A 17,398-nucleotide genomic window follows, 5' to 3' on the forward strand; every position below is an offset into this window, starting at 1 on the left:
GTGGTGAGCACGGAAAGGCAAAGACCCCACTCTGGAACCCCCCTGGATTTCAGCCTCCCTTACCCCAAATAACTCCCTGTCCCTGCAGATTGCAAGCTTCTCTCGACTGTAAGATATTTGCAGCCAAACAGAGGAAATTTTAAATGCAATAAATGCAGGGCTGGCTCTGGGCTTGGGGGATGGTTTAATTCTCCTTTCTGTGGCTGTGGGCAGCCGAGACCTGGGACAGGCTCAGGACCCAAACCCTGACCAGGGGAGGGGATGAGCCCCAAGTGTCAAACTCAGCAAATGGGATTTTTAAAAACAAGACTAGGCTTGCTTATAGCAAGGTCACTGCCTATTTGTCACATTTGGTGTCTCCTCTGTTCCAAACTGCCCATCCAAAACCCAGCTCCATGTTCCAGATGTGGTTTTATTCCAGCTGCTTTTGTGAAGGTTTTGCCCCCAGCTGTAACAAGGCTGCTCAAATTTTCCTTGATTTTTTTTTTGCTGAACTCTCAGAAGGACTCAGCCTTTCTGTCCTTTTCATGCAGCATGGGTGGTGCTGAATGACCAGAGACAAAACTGCTACAAACCCCACTTTGGGCTAAATAAAAACGGTAAAGTAATTCTCCACCCAAAATATCCCCCGTGACAGCCAGGGCAGGTTTTTATAATTATCTGCACTCCAGAAAGGTGCATTGAGCCCTGATTTGATTCTTTGGAAAGCAGAGGGATAAAAATACATGTGTGTATGTATATATGGAAAAAGTTGAGCTTATTAAGATACAAGGATCTGCCTTTTCCAACGGGATTTATTTCACTTCAGCTTGTAAGTGGAGATAGTTCCCAAAGGCACAGTTGGCATGATTCGTGTTACAGAATTTCTAACTAATGAACTTCTTCCTTTTTACAAACAGCAAAAGAATCTGGTTGACCTGATTTAGGTATCTCTTGCAACACCAGGCAGGAACTAAAGCATGATTTTCGAGGTGCAATTTGATAGGAAGTTTTAAAACTGTTGCTTTTCTCCTTTACATTTTATATTTCCCTCTGCTTGCACTATGCCATGGGCTGTGGGCTGTTCCAAACGTTTCTCCTGATCCCAGCAGGGTTTGATCAAATTCCCTCACGGCTGAGCATTCCTCTCACCACGCTGTAACAGCTTAAATAGTCTCTCTGGAAAATAAACTTGCTTTCTCCTGCCTCTGTAAGTCTTTCAGAGCACTGCTTCACAGGTGGGCTTTTCCTGAGTGTCTGAGTGAAGGGATTTCCCTCTGAGACACCCAGACCTGCTGGCACAGTCACTGCTGACCATGTGCAGGACTGCAGGCTGCTGCTGGAAATGGAGGGGCAGCAGGAAAGCTGAGAGGAAGGAACAATCACCAAAAAAAAAAAGTCTAAACCAAACCAAACAAAAAATCAACAAAAAAATATTATCGCTTATATTAAGGATTAAAGGAAGGGGGAAAGAATTTGACAGATATAAAAAGCAGATGAGGAGAGTGGAAAGCAAGCTGTTGGGATGAAGACTGAAAGACTGATGGCACTGCTGGAATTTTTGTTACTGCTTTTATCTGAGTCCATCTCAAAAGTATTCAATAGCTTACAAATATGGTGAGATCTTTTTGGGCAGATACAAAGCAATTGTACCTTACACTTGAGGAAACTTCAAACCCAAGGAAGACAAAGAGATCCCTAAAACAACAGCAAGGAAAGTTGAATTCAGAGGGTGTTCTGCCACTGCTTTGGCACAGATACCTGGTTAAATGAGGAGGATATCTGTACAAAAGGTGCTTTACACTGTCCTGTGCAGTGGCTGCACTGAAAACAGCAATAAATACAGGTTTTTCTGCACTCTGACGGCAGATGAGCCTTGGAAACAGAAACATTCACTCGAGAGAGCCCTGGAAGTTACTCCAGAGAGGAGCCTGAGGGGAGAGGAGATGGCCCCACTACAGAGCAGTTGGAGCTTGCATTTGCAATGGAACTGCTTCAGGAAGAGCCATTTTTCTCCAGCTGTCAGCCAGGAATAGAAAGGCATTTCAAAATCCAAGACAATGCTTTGAAATGAGCGCTATTTAGCAAACAGCATTTTTGTGCATAAATGTCAGGGTTATATCTTTAAAAATGGCACAGTCTGTCTTTTCCTGAGTGCCCATTAAGCACTATTATCTCTAAGATGCTTAGGAACATAAGGTCTTTATTAAAGCTGAAGAAATCCCAGTTTATCCTGAAAAAGCATGGATAAATCAGATCACAGGCTGTCCCAAAGTACATCCCTTCCAGAGAGGAGGTGTGGAGGGAGGTTAAAGTTGGCAGGGGGCACATTTTAAGCTCCAAGTTCGGTCTTTGGCTGCTGTGTTTCTGGATTCCAGCTGCCCTGAAGGCAGAGCTGCCTGTCCAGCCAGGAGTGATGGCCATGGGAGATGCCTGGGAGCCCCAGGGCTGCAGCAGATCCCCCATCTGGAAACTGCTGGGCCCACTTGGCACTTGGAACCATGCAAAAATCCCGTCCTGACCGGGAGTTCAAACATTAGGGATCCAAAAGGACAGCAGCTCCTGCTGGCACAGCCTCTGCATGCGGCCATGGGGAATTCTGGCTTTGCCTTCCATCCCAACAATTGCCGATGGTAGGTTTCTCTGAGGCTGGAGGGGCTCCTCTCACTCTGGGAAAAAGGCTTCAAATCATTCAGCTAAGCTGGAGAGGACTTTGCCTGTGATTGTCCCCATCCATCCTTCTCCCCAGATCGTGCCAGGCCTGGCATTAAGGGAGGATAAACCTGAAGTTTAAAAATAATAATAACTGCAAAGAGACATAAGTGATTTGATTGGTTTTCATGATAAGAAATAAATCCCCTGCTTTATCTTTCCTTGGTATGGAGGAAAGATATAAATCCAAATGTTACCAGATTTCCCACTGGATCCTTGGCTTTGATTGTCCTGAAGCTCCAGACACACATTGGGTGTTTGGGGGACATGAGGAAATGTGCAGGGTTTTCTTTAAGCCTTAGAGCAGCTTGTTTTCCCAGTGCTGCTGCATCATTATTGTGCCTCCCTTTAAGTGCCATTAATGCAGTTCCATCCTTAATTCCTCAGGTATCAGGAAGGGACAGAGAGAAAATGGGCTGCCACTCTCCAGTATTTACCTTGCAGCCTCGGCAGCAGCTGTTTTAGAGAAAGCTGAGGCACACTTCCAGCCCTGGGAAGTGTAATGTGTGAGGAGCTCATGTGAGACGACGCTCTTCGGGGTGGGGGCGCAGATTTTCCAGCAGTTCCACTCTCATGAGCGATGTTTAATCAGCACCTGTGCTCTGAGCTGCCACATCTCCTCATCATCATGATGGCTGCCTCTTGAACAGACACTTATGGAGGTGCCTGCAGTTTAAAGCTTCCCTGGTAATTATCAATCTGGAACGTTTCTATTCCTCCATCTTCTGAGGGCCATTTGAGTCTGAAGAATGCCTTATTCAGTGTCTACATTTGCAAATATTAAAGCATCAAGTGTAAACAAAACACTGCTGCACCTGATGACAACTGTACATCAAGTGCTGAATTACGCAGCTCCGAGAGAAATATGGGATGGGAACCCAAACAATTGTAGGAACGCTTTCTCCTTGTAATGCTTCCCTCAAAAGAGAACTCAGAGTGTCCTTCACCACAAATCACACTCAGATTGAGACATTCCACTGCAGCAGCCTCACTGGGAACAGCTTTATCAGGAATTATTTGCACTGATTACAGATGGTAGTTACAGCTATTACATTTATTATATTACAGGTATTAGTTGTAATTATCACACTTATGGATAGGGAAGTTAGATATGTACTTTGAAAAAATTGGCAGGAAAATCCTGGGTAATTTTACCCACGGGTTAAAACTGTGTTAAAAATTAATAAAAACATGAAAGAAAGAAAAAGACAATTATCTGAAAAACTGATAGAATATCTCCAGGCCCCACAAGGTGAATGTCTGAGTTACTAAACTGTTACTCATATTTTTAAAACATGGAAGTTTATGCCACTGGGCATAAATATTGTAGGGGTTATTTTTATATAGTAGGAGTCCCAGTGAAATATCTGTATTGTATTTGAATATCTGTATTGTATTGAATATCCGTGTCTCGGCCTTGCCCTGATGAGCCCCGGTTGCTCTTGATGGGCTGCAGCTGTGATGTCCTTCACTGGGCTGCAGCTGTGGCCAGTGAAGGTAACTGGGATAAAAGGGGCTGGGCTTGGCCAGGCGGGGACAGCCTGGAGGGAGCCCTGGCTGAGAAGCTGCAACAGGCGTAGGAAGAAGGTGTCTGAGCTGTGAAGAACTGCCCCCAAGGAATATCACTGAGAAGGTATGGGACTCTAGAAGTATGGTTGTGACAGTATGGGACTCTAGAAATATGGAATACAGCATTTTTAGCCTCATAATTTCCATCAAAAGTCCATAAAATACCTTTGCTGTGACGAGGAAACTGTAATTAGTTTAGTGTGTAAAGATGGCTTCAATTCAATTAAATATTTCCATAACTGATGAAACAAATGATGGCACATAATGGCCATCATTTCCATGCGTTAACACCAATCTGGTTGAACAACTTAAATTTCAAAACAAAATTAAAAATGCAGCTGCTGTTTTTCCTTGCTCAGTTTTCCTTGGTGTGTGTCAGACTTCCCATTCAGGATATTCCATGAACACATTTAAACAGGTTTATATTTTTTGGCAGAACTGACTGGCTCCCTTTTGGGGTGAGGGCATGGAACTGAGCTGCTTGTTAATGCTGGGAGATCCTTGGCGATCCTCTGCTGCTCCTGGGACTTTCTGAGATCCTGGAGCAGCAATGAATGCTCAGACAGGAGGGGGAGGCTGCAGTGGGGCAGGGGAGCTGCTGGCAGAGTGCTGTGTGTCACAGAGTGGTGTGACAACACCAGCCTTGCTCCCACTCTGTGTTTTCTGAGACACAGAACGCTGACAAACGGTGAAATTACCCAGGGCAATGCATCCCCTTTGTAAATGGAATGCTGTGTACACCACTCTTGTGGTGATTATGGCTCACTACATGATATATGTCTAATGATTCAGATTGGCTGCTCTGGAGAGGGATTTAATTTAAGGCACTTATGGCATTGGGCTCAAATTATTTCCGAGAGTTGATTGAAGCTTATGTTTTCCCCTGCAGCTTGTGCTCAGCTGAGGATCATCCGCTGCCTGCGTTCCATTTGTGTCCTGCAGGATCTCAGCTGGGGGCTCCTGCCTCACTCTGTGCCTCTGTTCACGTGTGCAGCCACTTCCCAGAGCAAGCAGAACCTGCTGTGGAACCAGGTGCCACTGCGAAATCACCCCATCCTGGTATTTATTTGTTTGTTTGTTTATGATGTCTGCAGTTTTTAGAGCCACCTTGGCAACAGGTTTTGGATATCTGCTCCCATGAGAACTAGGAAGAGCTGGCCACCCATCCCTTAGGAACATTCTCCGTTCCTCTGTCTGTCAGCGCTCATCAAGAGCTGCTGAGTGAAGCAGCCTGCAGGCTCAGAAGTGTCCCCATGGCATGTGGTGGCAGCCTGAGCTCAGTGTGGCCGCAGCTGCCGGGGGCTTCCCCAGGATGTCACAAACCCCAGGGTGCGGCAGCCACAGAACCCTGCAGGTTCAGGAGTGTCTGCATGGAATGTGGTGGCAGACTGAGGCTGCAGGTGCCAGGAGATTGCCTGGGGTGTCAGAAATGCCACGGCAAACCCCAGGGTCCAGCAGCCACAGAACCCTGCAGGCCCAGGCTGGAACGGGTGGGAGGGCAGTGCCAGCTCCCCTGGAGCTGCCTGGGGTGAGGATGGGGTTTGATGCCACATGGCAGGGCATTCCATGAACTCCCCTGGCCTTTGGACAGCCCCTGCACTGCCTGCCCTGGTAGGAATGCTGTGACATCAGGGAGAGCTGGGGGTCAGTAACAGAATGAAGGTGTCATTCCCCTTGGAAAAGGCTCAGGGACACTGAAGCGCTGCTGATTCCATTATCAGAGAATCCTGGGGCCACTGAGGCTGGAAAAGCCCCCAGGATCACCCAGTCCCAGCTGTGCCCCATCCCCACCCTGTGCCAGCCCAGAGCACTGAGTGCCACCTCCAGCCTTCCCCTGGGCACTCCAAACCTCCCCAAACCCCTTTTTCTTACAAACCCAGCCCTGCAGAGGAGATCTGAACTCCTCCCTAGCCTGGGAACATTCTGGAAATGCTGCTTTTCCGGAGAGGAAGGGAGACAGCTTGAGCTCTGTGCTGCATCAAAAACCTCTTGCTCAGTGAAACCTGTACATGAAACCACCTGGGATTTGAGAGAGCATTAAATAGAAATCAGCTAAACGGCTTTGAGAGGAGAACAAACACTAAGTTTCTTTAAATAAAAGAGTTAGAACATGGAAGTGTGAAATTTCACACTTCTCTGCGTGTGGATATCTTGTAAAGCTTCATTCTGATTCCTCTTTGCTCCCTGATGATTATTTCATCTCCCTTGCACAAAATATGGAGTATTTCCTGAGAGGAACCATTGCCTTCATATCCACTGTAGCAAATGAAGTCTTTGAAATACTGAACTGTTTCAGAAAAGGGAAATGAGGGCACCTTTTAACTCCCAGATGACTCCAGACCAGGTGGGAGTGCTGGAAGACTCTGCAGAGGGGCAGGCTGGATATCAGGGAAATTCCTTCCCCAAAAGTGTGAGCTGAGGCAGACTGAAGGTTTGAATTCCAGAAAAGGCAGTAAAAGGCATTTAGAACTCATTTTTGTTCAATCAAGCTGCAGCAGGGAGCCAAGTTAGCTTATTAATATAAGAAATTGCTGCTGGTCCTTAACACATTTCGATCAATGTGTGAGAACTGGCAAGAAATGGACAGCAGGAGAAAATTACAAGTATCATCCGTAAGTTTCTGACTGGCAAACTCCTGCTGCCTCAACCCACTGTTTGTTTTTGCAGGTGTTTTGTGGTGAGCTCCTGGGATCTTTCCAAAGGGGTGGAAATCTTTAAAATCTCCTCATGTGGACTTTGGGCATTTTTTACTCCAAGATGTAAAAATGAGTTTCATGCTGTTTCTGCCCTGGAAGCAATCTTGCCACATGCCCTACCTAAATCCAGATGAACCTGGGAAATTGTGACATGAACTTTACCCAACCTGCCCCATGACATCCATCAAATTAAGCACTGAAAATCAGGGGGGTTGTACAATAGTAATGCGAACTTAAATTAATTCATTTTCTGCCTCTTTTTTTTTTTTTTCCTCTGCTGAAAAGGGAGAGATGTGAGAACCATCTGAAAACCAGTGGAATTTGCAGACATGAAAATGAAGTGTTTTCCACATTTCAAGCCTATGGAAGATTGCTGATGCAGCTTTCCAGCAAGGAGGAAATGGAGAGACCAAAGGTTTGTCCTTTTATTTAAAACACAGCATGGCCTGGGCTTGCTTTGATGTTCTAGCAGTGAGACTGATTTTTCCTTAGCACACAAAATTATTTTGTGGCATTAGGATAATAAAAAAAGCAAAGCTCAGCTAGAAGCTGTATGGCTCCATCCAGAGTGCCAAACACATTTTTGGTGTTTTCTTTTTAGCTTTCAGGGGGTAGTTTCTGCTGGCTTTCTTAACAACTCTGAGACGTCCCTGGTTTAATAAAATCATCTCGTGTTCTGAAACATTTGGGTAATGAACTGAGTGATGGAGCTGTCAGCTCTCTGCTGCTCAGCTGACCAGCTGTCACACCAAGGACTCTTTGGCAATTGGGAGATGTTGGGTTTGATGTTTAATTCCCTTATTCCATCAACAGACTTTATTTGAGAGGAGTCTTTGAATCATGCATGTGCTGGAGATGTTCCTATATCTAAATCATCTGCGAGCAGCAAGGGGGTTTTAAAGATCAAATCACTTAAAGATTTATTCTTTCTTAAAGAAATGAAGTTTTTCTTCATGCAGGGTCTTCTGTTCTGGAAGTGCTTCCTTTGCATTATTCAGACTTGGTGGTGATTAATCACAATTCCCTCAGCCAGCACAGTGCACCTTGTGCAGAGTGTGCCTTGTGCTGCAGGGGCTGGGCCCATGCTGACCAATTGCACATGCTGATAGCAAATGCCTTGGATTTTAGGGTTCTGTACGACCTGCAGCCAACCCAACCCATCTGCAATAAATTATTCAAGGTGTTATGGCCCCACTTTTCAGGATTAGCCTCTGTGCCTGCAGATAATGACAGGTACAACTCAAAGCAGATAGGGGCAAGGGCACTTTGTGGCAGTGGATCTCTGCCTACCTGGTTATCCCACAAAAAGATGGTTCTGTGCTATGGAATGTTCCCAGAGTAATCTGTCTCTGGAAAGTTGCTCCCATAAAACCTAAGCTTGACTTGAAGTACTCTCAAAAAAGCCCTTCATCCCCCCAAAAAAGTAAACCAGTAATTATACAATTACTCTATATCTATTTTTGCAACACAATTACTCTATATTTATTTTTGCAACACAGCTCTAAAAGTCTTTAAAATATTTCTTTAAATATGTGCTTTATTGTTATAATAATTTCCCTGGGGTCTGCTGCACTGGTAAACTTATGGTGCATTACCTAAAAACGTCACTGTGGTGCCTTTTGCATGCATAAAAAAGATAGATCATCCTTAATGTAGTTCTAAAAACTATTTCCATGTTCCAGCATTTGGATTTATGAAGCATGGGCTATATGTCTTATAAAATTTTATTTTAAAGTAGTAGACTTACAAAAAGTAAACAGGGCCCCCATCAAGTAACAAAAATAAAAGGTGTTATGTTAAAGGAGGCAAAACATCAGGGGTTTTATAAAATTTAATTTCCACTCTTCTCCATAGGCTTGGGAGCGCTTCCATCTAAATATTGTGAGTAATTCAGATTCACACCCCATGTGGCAGAGGTTTAATGCACCCCTCCCCAGCAGTGCTGCTTAATATGCAAAGGAGGCAGGGGATGCTGAAATGGACTCTTCCCCTCCATGTAGCCATGATGCAGCTGGAAAATCTTGTCAGGGCTGTTAACTCTTCTGGAGAAACATAAAAGCTGGGTTTGCAAATATAAATGATGCCATCCTTGCCCACTCAGGTGGGTAAATGTGCAGCCAGTAAGACACTGAGGCAGCAAGGGGATGCTGCCTAATAAACCCTGGGGAGCTGAGATATTCCCTGCCCTGAGTGCTGCAGATTTCATCAGGTGTAGAACAGCTCCTCTCAGCAAAATGTCTTTATATTTTCTGACAGATCCCTTTTCTGATCTGCTCACAGCACCCAGGGCCCAGCTTCCTGCACTAATCTGCTCAGAGAAACAAGGTTTTTGTGTCCTGCTGAGCTTCCATGCTGAGCCTTGCCCCTCTCTTTGCTCTTTAATTGGGTGGTGTTTCATTTTCCCAGAGGTGGTGGCAGCTACAGTGACATTTCATGTGAGCCCCACAGAACTGGGTGAGATGTAATTGCAACAGATGTGTCTACAAACTTTCCGAATGGCACACACCACTAACAGGCCATGGATTTCCCAGGAAAAGATGCCACAGGGCAGGACTTGGTGGATGGATTCAAACTGTCATGTCCACTGAAATATTTGGAGTGGGACTGTTAACATTTTTCACCATATCCTCCATGTGGTACTACTGGGGAATGCCAGACAGGAGAACTTCAATCAATAGAAAATGTGTTTAAAAAGTAGGAATTCCATCCAAAATGGAGAGGGAATGAATGTTTTATTCAGGGTATATACATTAAAAAAAAATCAGTTCATTTTTGCAAATATGCTAAAGCTGTCACAGAGCCCTTGCCTGATCTAGACACGGGGGAAGTGCAGCAGGAAAACTGGGGAATATTAAATAGCAACATTTTAGTCACAAAAATTGAAGGGTTTTAAAATTTATTCAAGTGCTAGCTATAGTGCAGATGGTGCTGGAGAGTTACAGTGAATTTGGGTAATATTGTTTTGCATCAATGTCCAAATGCACAATCCAGCTGAGAGAGGGGAAGTTCAGATTGGGTATTAGGACAGAACTCTTTACTGAGGGCAGTGACGCACAAGTGTTGGAATTAATGTGCTCCATGCACCTGTCCTGGGCAGTGCTGGGATGAAAGCACACAGATCCCCCAGTTTCCCCTGCCATGCCCATGGAGGGCGGTTTCCTCATGGACCTGGCTCATGGCACACATCCAAGTGCCAGAAAGGAGCAGGACAGGGGTAGCCAAGAGCTCTCAGCAATTTGGAGCTGCCACAGGCCCCTCTGCCCTGCCTGAACACCCCCAGGACTGGGGAAGCTGAACTCAGGGTTCTCTCAGACCTGTCCTCTGCCCTTCCTTCCCCCATCCCTTCTTTTCCAAAATAAGAACTGAATCTGTGGCATTTCATTTCCTTTCCCTTGGTGCCCTTGTTCCTTTCTGCCATTGCCTTGCTCCCTGCTCCCAAAAAAGCCATTTGGTTTCCTTCTGTGCCCCAGTTTGTTTCTCATCCCTACTTGTATTCACTCATCAATTCTGGTTTTTCACCCTGTGCCAATATTTACTTTCCTTGCCAGTATTTTCTTTCCTAAATCACTTTATTCCCTTTCCAGTGCCTCCCAACCAACATTGCTTTGAATCTCACATTTTATTCTTTATTCTTGCATAAAATTGAGGCTCCTTTCCTAAAAATACCCAAAGTGGGAACAACTTGCAGAGTTTTCCTCTCAAGCCCTTATTCAGCTGTTCTGTTCCTCGCCTTGGTTTTTAGCTCGCATCATCCTTCTGTTATCCTCCCTTCCCTCTCACTTTTCATTTCACTTGCACCTCCTCCCCTTCAGTTTCCATTACTCAGCCACACAGCTTTTCTTGTGTTTCCCAGCTTCATCTCTGCTGCAGCCCCACCTCTCTCCCCTTTCCCACAAGGATCCAAGGGTTTGTTCCTTCTCCTGGCACAGGTTTTGCCAAGGGTAGAGAGACGCTCACCCCTGTGAGCAGTGGGTGCCTGAGGCTGGGTAATGGAACAGAGATAAGAGCCCTCATTTGCTATTTTCTTTAAAATCAACTGCAGATAGAGATTCCAGCCCAAAAAGAGATTGTAACTTTTGAGGAGAGTAAGAGCAGTCTGTGACAAACAAGTCTGGAACCAGGAATTAAATGAATTGTCAGGTCCCAGACTCGCTGGGTTCTAACTTAGCCATAACTCAGTCAATACCAGACATAATTCCCTGCTTAAAAAGTTATTAAAGTCTTAATAAAACCAAGGAGATGCTGGGACAGAAGCGTATTAAGATGGCATAAAGGTTGTGCCTACATCTCGTTAAATTAGAGCCGTTAACCAGAATGACTTAATTGAATATTTCCAAATGTGAGCATTCCTAGGTTTCCCTGGGATGCACTTTCAGCTCTGGGTCGAGCTGCCTGGTGCCGGTGGGGTGTGAGCCCTGTCCTCACAGGAGTTTTTGCCCTGATAACCTGGCAAGTGCAGCTCCCCCAGCCCCACAGCCAGGGGCCATGGCTCTGCAATCAGCATCTTGGCCAGATCATTTCCCCAGGGTTTCCCCAGTGCCCCTCTGAACCCATGGAAGGCTGTGAGCTTCCTCAGTTCCCTATGGCATGAAGTGTCACAGCTGCAGGTTGTGTGAGGAGCCCTTTCCATCACCCCTGCTCCACTCGGGGCTCTGGGCAGCTGCCCTTGGTGCCCCCCCAATCCCTGTGTTCAGCAAGGCCAGGAAAGCTCATTCTGTGTTCACCTTCTTTCCCTATCTGTGGTGATTTCCCAGCCCTGTGTCTTTGCTGGCTCTCCTCTCCTTCCTCTCATGCTTCCAGCTGTGCCTACTGACCCTCCCTGACTCCTGAAAAGCAGGCAGTGCTGTCCCAGATAATGTGTGCACACTCTGGGACCAAGTGTGTGGGCAAACTCAGCTCCGTGCATACCTCACAGGTCTGCCTTTTCAATCCTGCTCTCCAGGCTGAGCCCTTTGGGGAGCTCCAGGCCCGCCAAGGCTCAGCTGAGCCCCAGCTCAGTGTGGCAAACACAGAATACAAACTCTCAAATTCCCCCTGTTCCAGCTATTGCATGTATAAAATTCTGTCTTTGGGGGTTACTCAAAGCTCTTTTCCTCCAGTGGAGACTCTGGCAGCCATCAGAATTAGAAGGAACATTCTCAGTAAATTGCTTGTGCAGCTATCAAATGTCCCTGGGTTCATTTCAGCATTTAATCACCCTGGGAGCCTGGGTTTGCCTCATATGTTTGGGCATCCTTTAATCCTGGAGGAATTAACTTTCAGATCCTGCTGAGATTTTTGTTTGGTTCATTGGTTGGTTTGGGTTGTTGGTTTTGTTGTTTTTTTTAAGGATATTCATTTCATGTACCAAATGAGGAATTACAGGGGCTTGGTGTTCTTCTTTTTTTTTCTTTTTTTTTTTTCATGAAGCTGCCCATAATCCTTCACCCTAAGCAGAAGGGAATTCTCATTTGGACTGGATAAAGATCTCTGCCTTCCTGCCTTCCCACCTTCTGTGCTTGTTGTCTAGAACTGCCCCTAAAGGACACTTTTGCCTCCTTGCAGCCCTCTACAGCCCCTCCTTGGAGAGATGAGGACTCTGCTGGGGCCCCAGGAACAGCCAGGGGAGCGTGCAGGGGTTTGGGGACGTCCTTAGGGCTCAGCTCCCTCTGAACTCACCCTGTGCTCTGGGTTTCCACGCAGGGCTCCTGGGGCTGTAACCGTTCCTTAGGGCCCAGCTCTCTGGAAATGATCCCTCAGCAATCTCAGGGCACGGCCTGGCCAGGATCCTGCAGCGCCAGGACCATCCCTCTTCTCCCAGGCATGGTAAGCAGCTCCACAGTAACAGCCTCAGCAGTTAGTCCTGGCCAGAGGAACCCTGGCCCTGCAGGGTGAGGATGTGCAGAGCAGCCACCAGAATGGCTGTTCCCCTCCAAATGCCAGCCTGGCCTTCCCCCTACAGCAATTACTGTGTCTCACAAGGGATCCTGTGCCTTCCTGCAGGCTGCTCCCACCCAGCCTCCCCCAAACTCTGAGCTGCAAGAGTTCTGAGCATCCCAGACCTGGTGCTGCTGGCACAAACCCCATCCTGAGCAAAGGCAGGCAAAACGTGGGGCTGGAAAATTCACCCCTTGCTCTCTTCTGTGGGACAGAAGAAATCCCCCTGAAGAGCATCCTTTAAAATCTACCATCTACCTTAAAAATCTGTCATCCACCATCAGCAGAACCAGGGGAATCAGCCCTGTTTGAGATGCAGCCCTAACCCAGCTCCCTGCTCGTGGGTTTTGTCCCCAAAAGCTTCCCTGCAGCCCTCCAGGGTGACCATTCCCAGCCCCCTGCAGGACAGGGATGCTCCAGGGGGGAACCATTCCCAGGAACCAGTGTAGGCACAGCCCTACCCCCATCGATTCTGCTGAGACCTTGCTCATCCATCTCTGGGATGCTGCAGGTGCCTTTATTAACAGCAGAGCCCCTGGCCACGTGTTGGGATCCTCTCTGACACATTAAGCCATTTTTAATTTGCTCCCATCATCCCCAGCCTCTCCAGCAGACCTCGGATAACTCTGGGGTCCTAAATAAGCCACAGTGACTCGGGGAGAAAGCAAGTGAGTTATTAATCTTATGCAAATGCCTGTTTAATTTTCAGGATCCTGGCACCATTGTAAGTGCTGAAAGTCACGGACTATAAAGAGAAAAGGTAATTTCCTGTTTGTTTAATTGATCTTCTGTAGCTTCTCTCCTGGCTGGCAAAGCCAGGTAATGGAATTTGCAATGTAAAGCCATTATTAGAAGTGCCAGTATGACATTTGATTAATCCAGGCTATTTAGGCTTAATAATACACACTTGACTTATGTTCTGGAAGCTAAATTGCCTGCTACTTCCCCTCCTGCTTTTAAAATATATTTATAAATATCCTTAGTGTGATGATATATGAGCCTATTCCCTCAGGCATTGTTATTAGCAGTGACACCTCCTCCAAAGTGTGCTCCCTCAGCAAGAGGATGCTTGCTCTCAAATCTGCACCCATGGGCAACTTCTGGCTCGAGGATTCCTTCAGGGGACCTGCAGGTGCCTTCTGCAGTTCCCCCCAGGTCAGCTGTGCCCCTCCTGAGAGGCAGATTGCCAGGGGAAAGCCAGGCAGGAGCTGGCACTGCTGTCCCTGTGCCGTGCCAGGGCTTGGGTCAGCAGCACAGAACAGCCCTGGTGAGTGTCCAGGGAGAGAGGGGCCCTTTGTCACCTCCCCTCCCTGCAGTGTCACACCCAGGGCACCCAGAGCTTTTGTCTCCACACACATCCCCTGGGCATTGCTATCACATCCGCATCTTTTATGGATCCCCAGCCCACGGCTAAAAACTCTGTACATCATTCCTGGCACTGCTTTGGGCAGCAATGGACAGAGACATTTCCTCTCACAAAGTGCTCCGGAGTGAAAACAACATTTCCCAGGTAAGGTGCAAGCACTGCAAGGGATGACGAGGGCTGGGAAGATCCAGGTTAATGTATGGAAGTATTTTCTGCAATTATGGTACGGAAATTTTCTGTTCCAGGTTTAACTTCATTTCAGGGTAATTGCTCTAACTTCTCTTTCCATCCCAGTAATATTTATTGCAATCGTATCAATTTAATTTGGTCATTTATGTTCCACTGCCGTGGCCAAAATAGACAGTGCACCGCTGCATGGTACCATTGGTTACACCTTACTAAACCAAACAAAAACAATTATTGTAAACACTGGTGCACATTGCACTGAAAAGGGTGAGGAAAATGCTTTTAAATTGAATTCTTTTCAGGGGGAAAAAAATTCCCTTTGTTTTGTTTGTAGTTGCTCTGTGCTTCATAGCCCAGCTATGGTCTGTTGAGCCAGAATTGTAAGGGATAAAGAATATCAGTGAAAAAACAGTAGTGTTATTCTACAATAGGCTTCAAAATGAGATTATTTCTATAGGTTGTAATTTAATGCTTCTCAGTGAATGTCTTCCTGAGGGGAGCCCAAAGAGAGCTGGAGAGGACAAGGGATGGAGGGACAGGACGCAGGGAATGGCTTCCACTGCCAGAGGGCAGGGCTGGATGGGATATTGGGAACTGGGAATCGTTCCCTGTGAGGGTGGGCAGGCCCTGGCACAGCTGTGGCTGCCCTGGATCCCTGGCAGTGCCCCAGGCCAGGCTGGGCACTGGGGCTGGGAGCAGCTGGGACAGTGGGAGGTGTCCCTGCCCATGGCACTGGGTGGGCTCTAAGTCCTTTCCAACCCAAACCATTCCAGGATGTTTTCAAGGTTAGGGCTGCCTGCAGAGAACACCCAAGCAGAACAAACAGGCAGGGCAGATGTGAAAACAAACACTGTTTAAACAAACAAACAAACAGCAGCTGGCCTGCAGCCAGTGCTCTGAAGCACTTTGTGCTGGGAAGGCTGGGTCTGACTGAGGCCAGCAGTGGTGTGAGTTTGCCTTTCACCAGGAGCTGCACAAGAACAGGTGTCAGGGGTGCTGTGGGGTGGGATGGGGCTACCAACACCACTGGCTGCTCCCAAATCCCCTGACTCCATGACTGCATGCCATCCTCCCCTCCTGGCAAACTGGGCTTTGCTCTGCACCTCTCACAGAGTGCAGCTCTGACTTCTGTGCAGTCAGAGCCAGATGGGAACTGGGCAGGAGCAGCCTGATCTCCCTTGGAGTGCCACAGCTGCTTCCAAAACAGAATGTTCCCTTTGGAGTGCAGCCTCTAAAGGAATGGCAAAGTTGCAGCAGACTGGTGTTTGTGTGGAAATTTACTGTCTGATCGGGTTGGGCTCCCACAAGCAGGGAAAATGAAATCTCCGGGTGCTCTCCCCTAGAAAGTGTAAGCTCCTGCTGAGGGCTCCCCAGGAGCACAGCACACACTCCCCATCACCTGCACATCCCAAAAAGAGGAGCAGAGACAGCTGCCAGGGTGCCCAGGAGGAGGGAAAATCCATCCCCAGAGCAGGGGATGGGCCAGAAAGGCTCGGTCAGAGAGCAAAACAGCATGCAAGAGCAGTGCTTCTCCTTCTAATCCCAGCTTTGGTGGCGTGGAGTGGGGTGCAAAGGGAGGGAAAGGACACAAGCAGCGCAGGAGATGTGGCTGTGAATGAATAATCCAAAGGCACTCCTGGAGCAGCCTCCCATCCCAGTGGGCTCAGATAGAAAACTGAGTTCTCAGAGGGCAGTGGGGGAAAAAAGGGGAGGAAAAGGGGGAAAAAACTCTCTTCCACTCCCTGTTCCTCCCCTTCCTTAGAAATCCAGGTTTGGGTGAGGGAGTGGAACCAGGAGCGGGGAGCGCTCAGCGCTCCGGGCACTGCTGGGGAAGGGGAGCTGTGTTCCTGCGGGCCCATGCCTCAGCAGGAAGGACAGGCAGTGATTCCCTCCCTTTTGGTGGCTGTTTGCAAACTGTTTGTGGTGCTGTGGGGTATTTTATTCCCAGAGGATAGGTGTGTTTGACAAGCCCCAAGTGTGAAATCTCTGCTGGCAGCCCTGTTTGGAGGCAGGGCTCTGCTCACATGTCTCTGCTGTCTCTGTGCAGAACCTTCTGCTTTCTCCTTTGTTCATCACTGTGAGCTCCTGTCCTGTCTGATGCATTCTCTGGCCTGGAAATGCAGCTCTCGTTCTGCACTTAACGGTGCTGAGGAGTTCAATAAATTGCCTTCCAGTCACGCTGCATTTTCTCCCTGCAGTTCCTCCTATTTGCACACAGAAATAGTCATTATTTATTCTGGCTGGCACTGAGAACCCACACAAGGTGAGCCTCCACCTGTCTCAGACCTGCCTCGCTTTGTGGGCTGCACAAACAGACCAGAATAAAGCAATTTGCTTCTCCTGCACCCTAATAAATCCTGCATTACAAAGTATTGTGCTTACAACATTCTATTAAATTCATTTTACCAGCTTAATAGTGACTGTTAGGGAAATGGTGTGCTCAATCTTTGAGCACACTTTGGTTCTCTAAAATGGCTCTTGGCTTCCCTGTGTCCATTGCTCCAATGGAAATTGGTATGTTCAACTTTTTAGTGATTTTTCTTGAGGTGTTTAATCTTATCCTAATAAAGTAAATATTGGTTAATCGAAGCTTAAGCTAGCAAAAATATTAGAGACATTTAATTAGTCAAAATTATAGCTCATACTGTAATACAGTAAATTAGATTAGACAGGCTTTACACTTCAAAAACACATTAATAGCTGCATGCATTTTCCTAATATTAAAATCTTTAATCTTAGATCCCTGAAGATACTAATAAGCCTCTAACCCATCACTGACTTTAACATCATTATTTAAAATCAGTTTTAGGTTACAGGAAGTAATTATGCAGCAGAAAAAGGCAAAATTATGCACCAGGAAGCAGCAAGCTCGTTCAGAATGTGAGATTTAAGTGAACCTGTTGTGTTGATATTGCAAATATAGGATGGCAGGGAGCAGCTGGCTGGAATTTAGGGAGAGATGTCCCTGTTCCCA

At 46.9% G+C, this 17,398-nt stretch overlaps 1 protein-coding gene and 1 long non-coding RNA gene across 2 annotated transcripts in view; one reads left to right on the forward strand and one right to left on the reverse strand.

Moving 5' to 3' along the window:
- LOC131554951 (glutamate receptor ionotropic, kainate 1) overlaps positions 1-17,398 on the reverse strand; it is a 102,355-nt gene that overhangs the window by 60,190 nt on the left and 24,767 nt on the right. The window lies entirely within an intron of this gene.
- Positions 4,237-13,731, forward strand: LOC131554952 (uncharacterized). The gene is made up of 5 exons (XR_009274483.1): positions 4,237-4,324; positions 5,150-5,319; positions 7,242-7,371; positions 12,639-12,761; positions 13,582-13,731. It is a non-coding gene; the product is annotated as an uncharacterized LOC131554952 (long non-coding RNA).

The sequence above is a fragment of the Ammospiza caudacuta genome, chromosome 2, assembly GCF_027887145.1.
Source record: "Ammospiza caudacuta isolate bAmmCau1 chromosome 2, bAmmCau1.pri, whole genome shotgun sequence".
NCBI classification, from domain to species: Eukaryota; Metazoa; Chordata; class Aves; order Passeriformes; family Passerellidae; genus Ammospiza; species Ammospiza caudacuta.